Genomic DNA, 15,012 nt, shown 5'->3' with positions numbered 1-15,012 from the left:
CATTTTAATTGAACTCATAAAAAATGAATTTTACATTATGGATATGAATGCACTTCAACGCAAAATACAGCCGAGAGAGAGAGAGAGAGAGAGAGAGAGTGAAGAAGGACAAGATGACTTCAAGGGATATTTTAATTTTAATTAAACTGAGGGAGAGAGAGAGAGATGAGAGAGAGAGAGAGAGAGAGAGAGAGAGACGAGAGAGGAGGAGAGAGAGAGAGAGGAGAGAGAGAGAGGTGAAGAAGACAAGACGACTCAAGACTGGATACCTGCAAGTCACCATCAGCAAAAAAAAAAAAAAAAAAAAAAAAAAACAATAATACTAATAATAATGATAAAAATCGAGACCTGATTCATCCAGGAGCCTTACTGTCTTGACATTGGCTGAATAAAGAAAGAAAAAACGGTAAAAAAAAAATGTCGACACAAAACACGAACAAACGAACAACATATTAACCACAGACTATTTCCACCAGATTGTCATCGACTCCATAACTATCCGTCTGCGAAATTACTATCCAGCGGACTATCTGCCATTATGGCAGACCCGGACAATCATTTCGATTATTGTTATGTGCCTTCTTCCCAATCATCGCCTTTGCTGTAATTCCAGCATTCCAATCAGGAGGCGACTGTTACAGTATCAATAAGGGGGGGGGGGGGAGAAGAATAATTACGGGAAGAGCGCCCCTAGCGATGGCAGATGTTTTAATAATGGTGTAAGTCGGGCTACCGAGTTGCGGGGACATAGTGTACACACGTGTACAAACGGATATATAAATTCATGTACATAAGAGTAAATATGTGTTAATACATACGTGTACATACAGGTGTATACATACGCAAAAGCGTATTAATACATAAGTGTACATATTGTACGTGCGGGTACATACATACGTGTACATACCTGTAGCCTACATATGTGTGTTTAAATACGTGTTAATACATGCAAGCACATATGTGTACATACTTGTAAAGAAAGGGTACATAAGTGTACATACTTGTAAGTACGGGTACATATATGTACATATGGATACACATATACGTCGTGTCCATACCGGTAAATACGGGTGTACATAAGGATACACATACGTGTACATACCGGTAAACTCGGGTACATAAGTGTACATACGTTCTCAAGAGTCACCGTAAGGTAATAGCTATATTCTGGGTTAATTGCGTCCAACAGTAGCGCTCCTGTCATGAAACCAATCACAGAGAGAGAGAGAGAGAGAGAGAGAGAGAGAGAGAGAGAGAGAGAGAGAGAGAGAGAGAATTTTCTTTACAAAAGGAAGACAACTGCAATAATAATGGCAAGGTGTTGTGAAAAAATAATCTATTCGTAAAATGAGATGATGTTACAGAATACAATAAATAAATCTTGAGAGAGAGAGAGAGAGAGATACATTTTTTGTTTACAAAGTAAAGACAGCAGCAAAGAGTGGAGAAAAAAAATATTTATTTGTAAAACGAAAATATTTCAAAATTTCATAAATAAATTATACATTCTTGGAGAAATTTCGGAAATTTTCATTCCATATACGAAAACCTGTACTAAACAACTTAACAAAGATATTAAGATTTTTCATTTCGCTTAAAATTTTGAAAAAAAAAAAAATTATAAACTAATTAAACGTACATAAATAAATAAGTAAATAAATCGCAAAACCTCATATATGAGAATAAATTGGATATATGTACTCTTCATATTCTTATTTGCAATAACAATAATAATAATAAAGTATTATTATTATTATTATTATTATTATTATTATTATTATTATTATTATTATTATTATTAATTATTTTAAAAAGGATGGCAGAATTAAGCGAGTTGATTTTATATATTGTTTTTTCTATTTTCCTTACAATTCGCTTCTCAGGCTCAGCGATGTTTCTGAGTAAGGAAAATAGAAAATAGAAAAAACTATATTATTTAAAATCAACCTCGCCCTAATTCTCCCTCCTTTTTTAACAGCATTTGCCTAAAAGAGGGTCTTCTACCAAATTATTATTATTATTATTATTATTATTATTATTATTATTATTATTATTATTATTATTTCGTAGATAACGACAGGAACGTCGAGTAACATTAATGAAAATAAGTAAGGGCAAGTGCCCTTGGCTGAGAAAATTACCAATTAATTTTTTTTTTTACATGAACAATTCCACTTAATGTTCCCATGTGACCAACCGCAGTCGGCCCATAATAAATACTTTGGAAGGCTGAAATAACTGCTGTTAATTGGCCATGGAACCTGATGATAGGTTTCACCCAAGTGCTGAAATGAAGTGTTGTGTGTTGGCAGTTGGAGTCTGAAAGCAAAAGTTGCTTGTTCTACATCTAAACATTGCTCTTCAAGCTGCTTGTTCAACAACCAATCCTTGCTTACTTGGAGAAGTTGCTTGCTCAACAACTAGACATTGCTCATTTGAAGACATTGCTAGTTCAACAAATAATCATTGCTCACTTGAAGAAATTGTTTGTTAAACAACTAAACATTGCTCATTTAAAGAAATTGTTTGTTCAACAACTAAACATTGCTTACTTGAAGAAGTTGCTTATTCAAGTAAGAAATGTTTAGTTGTTGAATAAGCAACTTCTTCAAGTAAGCAATCTTTAGTTGTTGAAAGAGCAACTTTCAAGTTCAAGTTAGTTAGCAACTTCTTCAAAAGTCTTCAAGTCAATAGGAACGATTAGTTGTTGAAGAAACAACTTCTCCAGGTAACCAATGCGGGACTGAACGATATCAGAGATCTTAATTGACGTAATTTTGTCATGGCCGCCTGAGAAAATCCTGTCTTCGATATGAACAGTTCGTAGCGGGTACATATTTATTAAGCAATCGTATAAAATAATTACAATGCAAATAATTTACGAAGGACTTTAATCATTGTATTCTATAAACCTGTTTAATCCTTCAGGACGTCGATAATGGAGCAGCACGGATTATTGTCTAATTCAATGTCTTGTATTAGAACGAACAATAATCCCTAATTCGTAATGACCTGATTGGAAATGAGCTGCTCATCAATTATTACCTTCATTATTTCATTATCATTGTAATTCCAATTATCATAAATAATATTATCGTAATTATTTGCATTTGTATGAGGTAACATTACCAATTGGAATCGTTATATGAAACTCTCTCTCTCTCTCTCTCTCTCTCTCTCCGCAGTTATTTTTACCATACTCATTCGCATCTGTATGAGGAAATATTACAAATTTCTGTTCATTTTAATTGACATATACGAATGCTTATCGATACTCTCCCTCTCTTCTTCCTTCTCATCCCTTCTCCTCTCTTCTCTCTCTCTCTCTCTCTCCTCTCCTCTCTTCTTCCCTTCTCCGAAATTTTCTTTACCATAATTATTCACCAATGGAAATTGTTAAACAATTGTTCATTTTAATTTACCTATATAAAATCTCTCTCTCTCTCTCTCTCTCTCTCTCTCTCTCTCTCTCTCTCTCTTTCGCAATTATTTTTACCATAGTTATGCGTATCTGTCTAAGGGAATATTAGTTTTAAACTTCTGTTCATTTTGACTGACCTATACGAATTCTCTCTCTCTCTCTCTCTCTCTCTCTCTCTCTCTCTCTGGCGTACCCACCAGCTGGTAATCCGGGCGTTGTCCAGCCTCCGCCCTTCCCAAGACCTTTTAATAATGATGCCCCTCCGAGACCACGAACGATGACGTCACGGAACGCTGCATGGCAAGAGGGCAGATCCTCTCTTAATGGTTCTGTCATGCGTTACCCTTCTATTATAAAAATTAAACATCCTCTCATTATAAAAATAAAATATATCTAATTCCCTCGAGATGTGATTCTTTTTTAAAGTAATTCCCTTGAGCTGTGATTCGTTTTTAAAAGGGATTCCCTTTTAAAAATGATTCCCCTGAGGGGTGATTCGTTTTTAAAGTAATTCCCTTGAGCTGTGATTCGTTTGTCAAGTAATTCCTTTGAGCTGTGTTTTGTTTTTAAAAGTGATTCCCATGAGGGGTGATTTGTTCTAAAAGTAATTCCTTTGAAGGGTGATTCGTTTTAAAAGTAACTCCTTTGAGGGGTGATTCGTTTTAAAAGTAATTCCCTTGAGGGGTGATTCGTTCTAAAAGTAATTCCTTTGAAGGGTGATTCGTTTTAAAAGTAACTCCTTTGAGGGGTGATTCGTTTTAAAGGAATTCCCTTGAGGGGTGATTCGTTTTAAAAAGTAATTCCCTATAAAAGTAATTCCCTTAAGGTGTTATTCGTTTTAAAAGTAATTCCCTCGAGGCGTGATTCGTTTTAAAAATAATTCTCTTGGGGTGTGATTCGTCTTAAAAGTAATTCCCTTCAGAGGTGATTCGTTTTTAAAGTAATTCCCTTGGTGTGTGATTCGTTTTTAAAGTAATTTCCTCGAACTGCGATTCGTCTGAAAAGCTCTAATTCCCTTGAGGTCTGACTCATTTTCACTTCACGAAATCACACATGACAACCCTTCACGAAACGTTTCTCACGAAGGCAAACGAATTTCGTAAGTGAAATATAAAAATTTATACAAGACCGTAATGAAAGAGAGTCATTTATTTATAAGATCGTAATAATATTTATATTCAATATGACAGCATGACTGGATGAAAGTAAGTTTAATTTAGTCTGAATTAAGTGAATATCATGCATAAACGATGTATAACCTTGCACAGCCCTCACTATGCATAATCACATTCATTAGAGCACAGGACTGATTATGCATGAATGATGTATATTCTTGCAAAGCCCTCATTATACATGATCACATTCATTTAGTCTAAAGGACTCAACGAACAGAGACGCACAATAACTAAAAGACAGAAACATCTAACAAGAGCCTTCACCTTTCGAAGTCTGACTAAAAGGAAACAAGAGAAAGTCAATAAAAGTCAATTCACCAGTCGTCGCTTTACGCTTCAATACAAGTCGGGCAACGTTGTAAGATGCCCAAAGAATAAAGCGGCTTATTTGGGCAGTTACGTGCCCTCTCGGATTTTAAGTGCGATTTCAAAGGAGACTCTTTCAGTTTCCCAAAAGCCACCTTCAGAATTACTTGAAGTACCAGACAAATTTGCAACCTGCATTATCACATTCTTCAATGACTATAATACTGTGCTTCCAGAGTGAGGAAATCTTGAATTGAATTGAATATTGAATTTAGGCCAAAGGCCAAGCGCTGGGACCTATGAGGTCATTCAGCGCAGAAACGGGAATTGACAACATAAGGTTTGAAAAGTGTAACAGGAGGAAAACCTCAAAGCAGTTGCACTAAGAAGCAATCATTAGAAGGTGGAAAGTAAGATAGAAGAAAGAGAATATGAACGGAACTACAGTCGAAAGAATGAAAGGGGTTGCAGCTAGGGGCCGAAGAGACGCTTAAAAGAACATTACGTAATGCCTACAGTGCACCGCACTAGGAGGTGTGGAAATCTTGCTAGACTGAGGTTTCAAAGTTTTAAGTTTTTTCCATCCAAATTCCAGACAGGATTTCTCGGAATGAAATGGAATTCTGGGAATTCTGTTAAAGAGATGGCAGAATCAAGCTTAATTCTTCTTAACAGCATCATTATTAATATTGTTAATCATTCAGAAGACGAAACCTATTCATTTTTCTTTCCATTTATTATAAAAGGACAAGTTTCCGAATAATCATTTGATATGAATTACTAGACGCACCTGTTGACGTTAACAGTACCCTTAACGAGGTCTATGCTGCCCATTGACGGACGCTACTCGAGCCAGTTAACGCACCTAATCACTTACTCCGGGGAGTAAGCCTACAAACTACTTTGCTGTTGTTGTTGTGGGGGTAGGAAAGGTCTATGCAAAAGCTTGAAAAGGTCTGGAAAAAGGTGTTTTGCGTTGAGTTAGAGACACATGAATTTTAGGATAAGGTTTTATGTTTTATTTATTAGAATGAAAATGTGAAAAAATGAATAATGTGCATGTTGAACAGTGCACAACTACTATTTCTAATAAAGTATAGCGTATTTATTTCAATTTTCGTCGGTGAAGCAACGCGATATTTGACCGTAGATCTTAGCATCACGCCCTGGTTTTTTTTTTTTTTTTTTTTTAACTTAATACTTTCAACACTTTTTTTTTAACTTCAATACTTTCAACACACCAGAATCTCACAACCAACTTTAAAAACCATAATTGAAATTTCTTCTATATCTAACGTCAGTTACCTTCACAAGGATACAGGACATAATTCCATTAGTGAGTTTTAAGTATCATCAGAGATTCTCGTAATATTATTGTATAATACAGTAGATATAATTGCAATATCGATATAACATCATATAATTTCACACTTATACTATTACTACTACTACTGCTAATAATAATAATAATAATAATAATAATAATAATAATATTAATAAATAATTTTTAAAGAGATTTTTCACAATACAGTCGAAAGTATACATTTGCTACAGCAACATAAAAATATAATATCACTACTGCTATTACTGCTACCGAAACTTCTACTACTGCTACTACTGCTACTACGAATATAATTATAACAAATTTCAAAGAGAATTATCACCATACATCGAATGAATAAAATTTGCTATATCGACATAGACAATGTTATTATTTCACTACTGCTATTACTGCTACTGCAACTACTACTACTGCTGCTACTGCTACTGCTACAACTACTACTATCGGTATTTCTCTTGTCCAAAATAAAAACAAGAGCAATACTGAAGCCATACGAGAGAAGACACGAGAAACCCCATGGAATGCCATGATTAATCAACCACTATCGCGTACCCAAGATTAAAGAGAGAGAGAGAGAGAGAGAGAGAGAGAGAGAGAGAGAGAGAGAGAGAGACCCCTTAAAGCTGACACGTAGTTGGTTAATAAGTAAATAAGTAAATAGCCACAAAAATTAAAAATGGTAAATGCCTGAGAGAGAGAGAGAGAGAATAAACGTCCCGTCCCCTATTCAGAGAGAGAGAGAGAGAGAGAGAGAGAGAGAGAGAGAGAGAGAGAGCCATTCCAAAACGTCCCTTATTCAATAAGAGAGAGAGAGAGAGAGAGAGAGAGAGAGAGAGAGAGAGAGAGTCCCTTATTCAAACACCACCACGAACACTGCATCATCATCATCATCATCATCATCACCACCACCATCAGTTTCCATCATCAATTTCTCAACAACAGCACAATAAAGCACCTTAAATAAATCATTGGCTCGTCTCGGAGGCTCCGCCCAAGTCGTTACGTCACGCAGTCGTCTCTCTTATCATTTCCGAGGCCATTATGAACTGTGCATTGAGTGTGTAGATTTTTGTGTGATTTTGAGTGGGTGTGTATACACACTGTTCGAACGTGTGTGTGTGTGTATGCATACAAATGGGTATATACGTGCGGTTTTACATGAGCGTATGTACGTGTTTACGTGAAATGATCGTGTATGGATGTGAACAAGATTTTAAGTCATTTTTTTCCACCTGCAGATAACGGTATACTGAGAGAGAGAGAGAGAGAGAGAGAGAGAGAGAGAGAGAGAGAGAGAGAGAGAGAGAGAGAGGTGAAACCCCTTCAAGTTGACATGTAGTTGGTCCATAGGTGTACCGCCACAATGGTGAACAACAGTATAGATGCCTGAGAGAGAGAGAGAGAGAGAGAGAGAGAGAGAGAGAGAGAGAGAGAGAGAGAGAGAACTCCATTACCAGCAACTACACTGATAAGAAAGGGATGGGCAACACTGAACCAAATCAAATAATAGACTTGATATATAACTAAAAAAAAATTGAATTAGTTACTTAAACGCTGATTCCATCGGCCATTTTTCAAAAGAGGGAGGGGGAAGGGGGTATCTCCCCTGAACTTGCAGACACACACACACAATCTATAATGGTGCAATTTGTACTCTACGAGATCGGAAGATTGCAAACTTGCATATATGGTTGACTATCATATATTTAGGTGATTTACAGGCCCGTGGCTCTACTATCACAAAAGAGATGATGCACCATTTATACACACGGACATACAATTTAGAAGGAAGCATATATCACACAATGCAAGACCTAGTAGTATATATATCAATACAGAGAATATGATACATCGCTTCCCAAGTTCCTCTGGTGTATTTTCATGCTAGTGACTTCGTTTGAATATTTTTTTTTACCATTTATTCACAGTTTATTACCGCCGAGCGCTATATATCCACTCTCCACTTACGGAAGACTCTGAGTTTATATTTTCGTTTAAGTTTGAGACGCCCACACGATCACTTAGCAGTAAAAATGTTTTGTTGATAACGAGAGGTAGAAGTGTATACATAAAAAAAAAAAAAAATATATATTATATAAATATAATATATACATAAAAATATATATATATATATATATTATATATATATATAGTATATATATATATATATATATATATATATATTTCTTTCAACAATGCAGTTAAAAGTCACAAACATACGCACCAAATGTTCCCTCACTATTTTTATAAATGAAAATGCACATTTCACACATGTTACTGCAACAGACATGTTACCCAAACTTTGTCTTGATAAATTTAGAGACAAGACCAGAAAAGGTTTCGATGCATTTTCAAGACTTGAATCCATCCTACGTGAAACCCCTTGGAAATAAGTGAGATTCCAAGCTGCATTGAAACCCTTAGGAGAGGTTATTTTACAGAAATGCTATATGCAACATTATGTAAAAGTTTCCATCGGGCGCTTGCCAAACAAATTTCTATTATAAGCTATTCATCAGATGTTAAAATATTGTAAATACGCTTCATCCTGTATTCATATGTCCACATGCGCAAGGGAATATTAAATACAACAAAGACGACATAAATCTGCCTTAACAACAGACACAAATTAGCAGGAAAAAAATAGGTGAAATGGAAAAAACAAAAATTTAAAGCTAAATAATTAACCTTCTAAGGTCGCTTGACATCGCCGATCTTTAAAATAAGAAATGACTGTTAAACTGAATCCTGTAAATCTGTAAGTTTAACTGAATTGTTCTGAAACTTTCACCTAAGTTTTGAATAAATAATAAGACATCTATAATAATTTACTGCAGTCACGTTCGCACGACCAAAATGTTTTGTTATATAATCTTCAAATTTCAAGATCTTCTTCACACTGTGAGTCAGAACCTCTCTCTCTCTCTCTCTCTCTCTCTCTCTCTCTCTCTCTCTCCCTGGTTCGTGAGATAATGCGCCCCGTGTTAGACCACGGCCCAAAGACCCATTGAGAGAAAAAAAGACTACGCCCCTGATAATGTCGACTTAAACTTGATTATAACAAAAACCCTATTTCCAGCTACACAACAGTACACCAACGGTCTCTCTCTCTCTCTCTCTCTCTCTCTCTCTGTAAGAGGTTTATAAAAAAAAAAAAACAGCTATCAAGTTGAGGGTATAAAAAGGTGCCTTCACATTCCAGGGTCAGATTGTAATACTTTTAAAGTAATACCAATCCTTTTCCTTAGATAGACGACTGACTGCCTGCCTACGCTGATGGGTTTCTAAGGCAGCAGATATAAATATATTTGTTTATCTAAAGTGCGCAGCAGAATCGTGTGTATTTATCTTAACTACGCGAAAATATACTTTCAGCTACGTACGAATTAGGTTGTGTCCAAAGGAACTCATGTGGAAGAAATGACTATAAACACAGATACCGAAACAAAAGCTATCACAAAATAGTCGAGATGATGTATACATACATACACACACACACACACATACGCTCACTCAAACACACACACATCAGGAATGCTGGTTTCGACATAATTTACTTTGTGGTCAGTATTGTCTGTTTTCGCTCGCTTGAATTCCTTCAGGCATCGATAATATACAAGAAATGTTTGAGAATTGCACAACTGGTAAAACTATTAAATCCTTCATAAACCAGAATATATATAAAATATAAAAAGCGTATTCTAATAGTAACACATTGATGGTTTGGTAAGTTAGTTACCAGTAATACACAACAGTTTTTTTTTAATTCGCTTCAAGACCTCGTTTCAAGGCCAAAAGAGTAATATTATAGATGCATTCTCTACACCATGCCTATTTGTATTTCTCGACGAGGTAAACAACATGTGGAGGTACATCTCTCTGTCCCTCGTTGAGCCAAACCAACCGCACCAGAAGAGTGAAACCAACGTCTCTCTCTCTCTCTCTCTCTCTCTCTCTCTCTCTCAGTGTCCTTTACCAGAATGTTCCCTGGTCAGGTGTTGGTTTCTGACTGTCATTAGGAGCCTTATCTCTACATGCAGCACATTATTTGTAAATTGGAGGATGTACACACATTAATTAGTGGCCTTTATGGGGAGACTGGTGGATTTCTGATATAAAAAATATCAGCGGTACTTGCTAACCCGAGATGATTTCAGATTTCACTCCCTTCGGGATGTAACACGCGTATGCAAACGAATCCTAATTATTCTTATCGACATCACGTCCCAGTTAGAGAGAGAGAGAGAGAGAGAGAGAGAGAGAGGAGGGGGTGGGGAGCTGACGAAAAATTATATATTTGAAAACATGTGTGAAACTAATGCTTCTCAGGAGAGAGAGAAAGAGAGAGAGAGAGAGAGAGAGAGAGAGAGAGAAGAGAGAGAGAGAGAGAGGAGACTAACTGAGCAAGGCTGAAGACGAACTTTAGTGTTTCCACGTTTTGTCAATGACATCAAAGGTAAATTCTAAGGGGTAACTTATTTCAGCATTATTAACAACTCAATTTGATAAAATCATAAAAAAAATCATCTAGACCTAGTAAAAAAAAAAACCCACTGAATTACACATAAAAACTTATCATCACAATTTGAATGTAAAGCAATTACTAAATACTATTTTCTACCTATTAAAACTTATCGTCTGATTGACTATCAAGCAGTCGCTTATTCCCTTTTTATCAATTTCTCTTTGCAGGTTGTCGAGATCCAGGAGGCAAGAAGCAACGAAGGGATGGCAAGTTCGACTTGATCAACCGACGATAGCCGAAGAAGATGACTGTTGTGAATGTCTACAGAAATTGACAAATTTTTAATCAATTTGTATTTTTCATATCGAGCAAACCTACGGTCTGAACGTAAGGAAGATTCATCCTTAAGACCTAGATTTGTTCAGCGTATGAATAAATGATCGTTATCAGTCATATTATGGGAGATGTCATGTATATATATTCGCATTTTTATATGTAAAATAATACTTGTTTATTTTTACTAGATATATATTGATCGTTATCAGTCATATTATGGGAGATATGAATATCTAATCACTTCTTCATATATAAAATAACGCTTTGTTTATTTTTATTAGATATACATTGATCACTATCATTCAAATTATGGGAGATGTCATGGATATATATATTCACATTTCCATATATAAAATAACGCTTTGTTTACTTTTACTACATATATATTGATCACTATCAGTCACATTATGGAAGATGTCATGAATATGTATTCACATTTTCAAATATAAAATAACAGTTTAGTTTTACTAGATATATACTGATCATCAGTCACATTATGGGAGATGTCATGAATATGTATCCGCATTTTCATATATTAAATTAAATAACATTCACCTGCTTATTTTTACTAGTAAATGTATTGATGATTATCAGTCATATTAGGGGAGACTATGTTATACTGTCTATTTTTATTGTTAACAAATGTCTATATAAACATCATCGTATATATCTTTATATTTGCATGACTGTTTACAAAAAAAGAGTCGCCCAAACAACAGCATTGTTCAGTCATTTTCTGTAATCCATTAAACTACCACAAAGGGGATGTATATCTATAAAATTATTATAGAAATGTGCTGAACTGAAACATTATTGTAAATGTTGGTTTTTTTTTTAATCAGAACTTAATTTTTGAAATGTCTTCACATTAACTTACTAGTCGTGCCAAAGAATAAAATTTGCAATATCTTAAAATGTTAAAATCTAATATTTCATTTAAAACGTTGTGCTTGTATGCATTATTCAGCTTTCCTTAGAATCAAGTGAAAATCGAATTTGGGAATGTTACTGACTTGGAATATCGAACTTCAATGTATCTCTTGGAATGTTGAACTCATTCTAACTCTTGAGACTGTCCGTTGAAAGCTAACATTTCAATATGTCGTTTGTCATGTATTGCAAAGATTACTTTTATTGCATTTTCAATTCGTATGTCAAGCTTATTGTGCCATTTAAATTATTTAATCCGGTAAGTAAAATAGATATTTTTTTGGTCTCAACTCGACTGCCCCAACCTCGCCAACCCCTGCCAGCGAGAGAGCGAGCAAGCAAGGTAAGTGCTTTTCAAAATCCAGAACGCAGTCAGACAATTTCTACCATCATGGCATCACAGATAAAGGTAAGATATGTCAAATCAAATACCTATCACCCACGCCATTTTCTAAATGACATTTAAAATTCCAAAATTTCAAATGAAGTTCAAATTTCCAAAATTTCTAAATGACATTTAAATTTCCAAAAATTTCTAAATGACATTTAAATTTCCAAAATTTCTAAATGGCATTCTATACTTCCCAAATTTCAAAATGACGTTTAAATTTACCACATTTCAAAATGCCATTCAAAATCCCAAAATTTTCGAAGATACAACATCGTTTCCAAAATGTTTCCTCATTCACGCATATATATCACTCCTAATGGCAAAAAAAGATGCAAAAAAAATCATAGTTTGTATAAAAAACACGATTTATTTTCCACAAAACCTCCAAATTTTCAACATTTGTAGTGAAAACAGGAAAAACAGCACAGCCATTATTAAATAGCACAGTATGATTCATCATACAAGAACACAGAGAAACTTCTAGATAATGATGGGTTTATATACAATTCAACCTTAAGACAATTTTTAGTAAAACAAGACTAAGAGTAATAATAAAAATATTAGATATTTTCAAAACAAAAATGGTTTAGTTACGAGATCAAAATTGAAGCGTCCTTAAAATATATATATTCTTAAAACTTAAGACTTAAGATGTACAGTTAAAAAAATCACAGATAGGATACACAATGTGTTACTGCTTCTCATCCTCAAAGAAAAATACTCTTATAAATAGAAATATCATATATATATCATATAGGTATATATTTTATATATATAAATATATATATAAATATATATATATATATATATATATATATATATATATATATATATATATATATATATATATATATATATATGCACAGATACACAAATGATTAATATGTACGTATGTATATTGTATATACATACATATATATATATATATATATATATATATATATATATATATATATATATATATATATCTATATGTATGTATAATTACTCATTCTGTTCATCCATAAGCACATTCATGATATCATATAATTCGTAAGTTACAGGCTTCATTTCCCTTACGCGAAAATTAAGAGCCACTCACTTAACCAACATTCACGCACCCACCCACGATAACCCCCCCCTCTCTCTCTCTCTCTCTCTCTCTCTCTCTCTCTCTCTCTCTCTCTCCTGAGACCGCCTTGAGCCTGCGGTCGAGATTACACGCGGGCAGGCCGCTAATGACCCATCAGCGCCGACAGTTAAAAGCAACTAACAATCAGTCTTAAGTGCCAAGCCGCCCGCCCGACCGCCGCCCGCTCGTCTCTCTAACACGAGGGATGATGTCTTACGAAGGAGAGAGAGAGAGAGAGAGAGAGAGAAGGAGAGAGAGAGAGAGTAGCTTATCCCCCGAAGCCGAACGTGTCATTTCCAAAAGCGGCCTCTCATTATGTAGAACTTTGCTTCGACCAAATCCTTCTACTGCTGCTCTAGCTTTCTTCGCGCGGGGAGGGGGGGGGGGGGGTGGGGGGGGGCCCTTGGGTGTAATGAGGAAGGGGACGATGCACGGAGGTATGGGGGAGGGAGGGGGAGGGGGTGGAGTCTCAAGTCTGTAATTCATCATCACCTGGTTGTAGAGAGCGAGTGAGAGCGAGCGTCACTTTTGTCTCGAAGGAGAGAGGAGATAGAAGATGAGAACGAGATAGAGAGAGAGATAGGTGCCTAGGTAGGGCTGGAGAGGGAGAGAGAGAGGCAGGGCATTTATGGTAATAAAGCAGCTGCTATCATAGCCGCTGATGAATATACTATTATATTCCCAGTTAACCAAAGTAGCTAGGCAGCAACCGAGCAGGAGATTGACTCTTCGTAAAGGGAATGAGGAACCAGCGTTACTTCGAAGTTATTGCGATCAAATCCCATAAATTACGGCGGCGTCCGTTCCCTCGCCAATTGCCCATAAAAACCACATAGAGAGGGGCACGATAAACATTAAATCACCCCCTCAACAAAATATAAAAACCGCGTAGATTAGAAGGGTTGCCAAAAGGAGATTTCTCAAGCATTAAGATCCTCCGATAAGAAAAAAATTAGGGTTTTCATGATCAATCACAATTCCATTACGAAAGGAACACATACTACATAACAGGTGTCTCATCATAAAAGCGACGTCATTCAATCCATGTTTATGAAATGTATTTTCAAGAATTAAAAATGACGAAATTCGGGATTAGGCAACTTAGGGGCATTTTAATTCACATTAAGGCAGTGAACCGGGCCATAAAAGTCAGGCGGAGCGAGATGCCAGACTCGAGTGTGGAAACTGCGGGAGGCGGGCGGTCCACTTTCGGGAAATTTGAGAGGAGGAAGAGTTGGACGTTCGTAGGAATTATTATTCTAATGTTAGAGAAAAACAATGTAAAAAAAAAAATTCTCCTTCTCAGGACAAGAAAAAAAACATGGCCGTTCGTAAGAATTAATATTCTAATGTAAGATTAAAAAAAATGCAAAAAATTCTCCTCAGGACAAAAAAAAAAGAAAGAAAAAATTGCCGTTCGTATAGGAAATAATATTTTATGTAAGATAAAATCAATGTAAAAGATTCTCCTTCTCTGGAAAAAAAAAAAAAACTGCAGTTCGTAAGAATTAATATTCTACCCAAAATAAAAATAA

At 35.4% G+C, this 15,012-nt stretch overlaps 1 protein-coding gene and 1 long non-coding RNA gene across 3 annotated transcripts in view; one reads left to right on the top strand and one right to left on the bottom strand.

Annotated features, from left to right (window-relative positions):
* The window catches only part of LOC135210097 (uncharacterized), a 32,716-nt gene extending 20,165 nt beyond the window's left edge, over window positions 1-12,551 (top strand). The window contains exon 2 of the long non-coding RNA XR_010313452.1: window positions 10,937-12,551. This is a non-coding gene — a long non-coding RNA (uncharacterized LOC135210097). The remainder of the gene's footprint in view (window positions 1-10,936) is intronic.
* Window positions 1-15,012, bottom strand: part of LOC135210096 (serum response factor-like) — a 454,183-nt gene that overhangs the window by 391,862 nt on the left and 47,309 nt on the right. The window lies entirely within an intron of this gene.

The sequence above is a fragment of the Macrobrachium nipponense genome, chromosome 39, assembly GCF_015104395.2.
Source record: "Macrobrachium nipponense isolate FS-2020 chromosome 39, ASM1510439v2, whole genome shotgun sequence".
Classification (NCBI taxonomy): Eukaryota; Metazoa; Arthropoda; class Malacostraca; order Decapoda; family Palaemonidae; genus Macrobrachium; species Macrobrachium nipponense.
The sequence above is the reverse complement of the archived record's forward strand: the minus strand, read 5'-3'. Positions and strand labels throughout refer to the sequence as shown.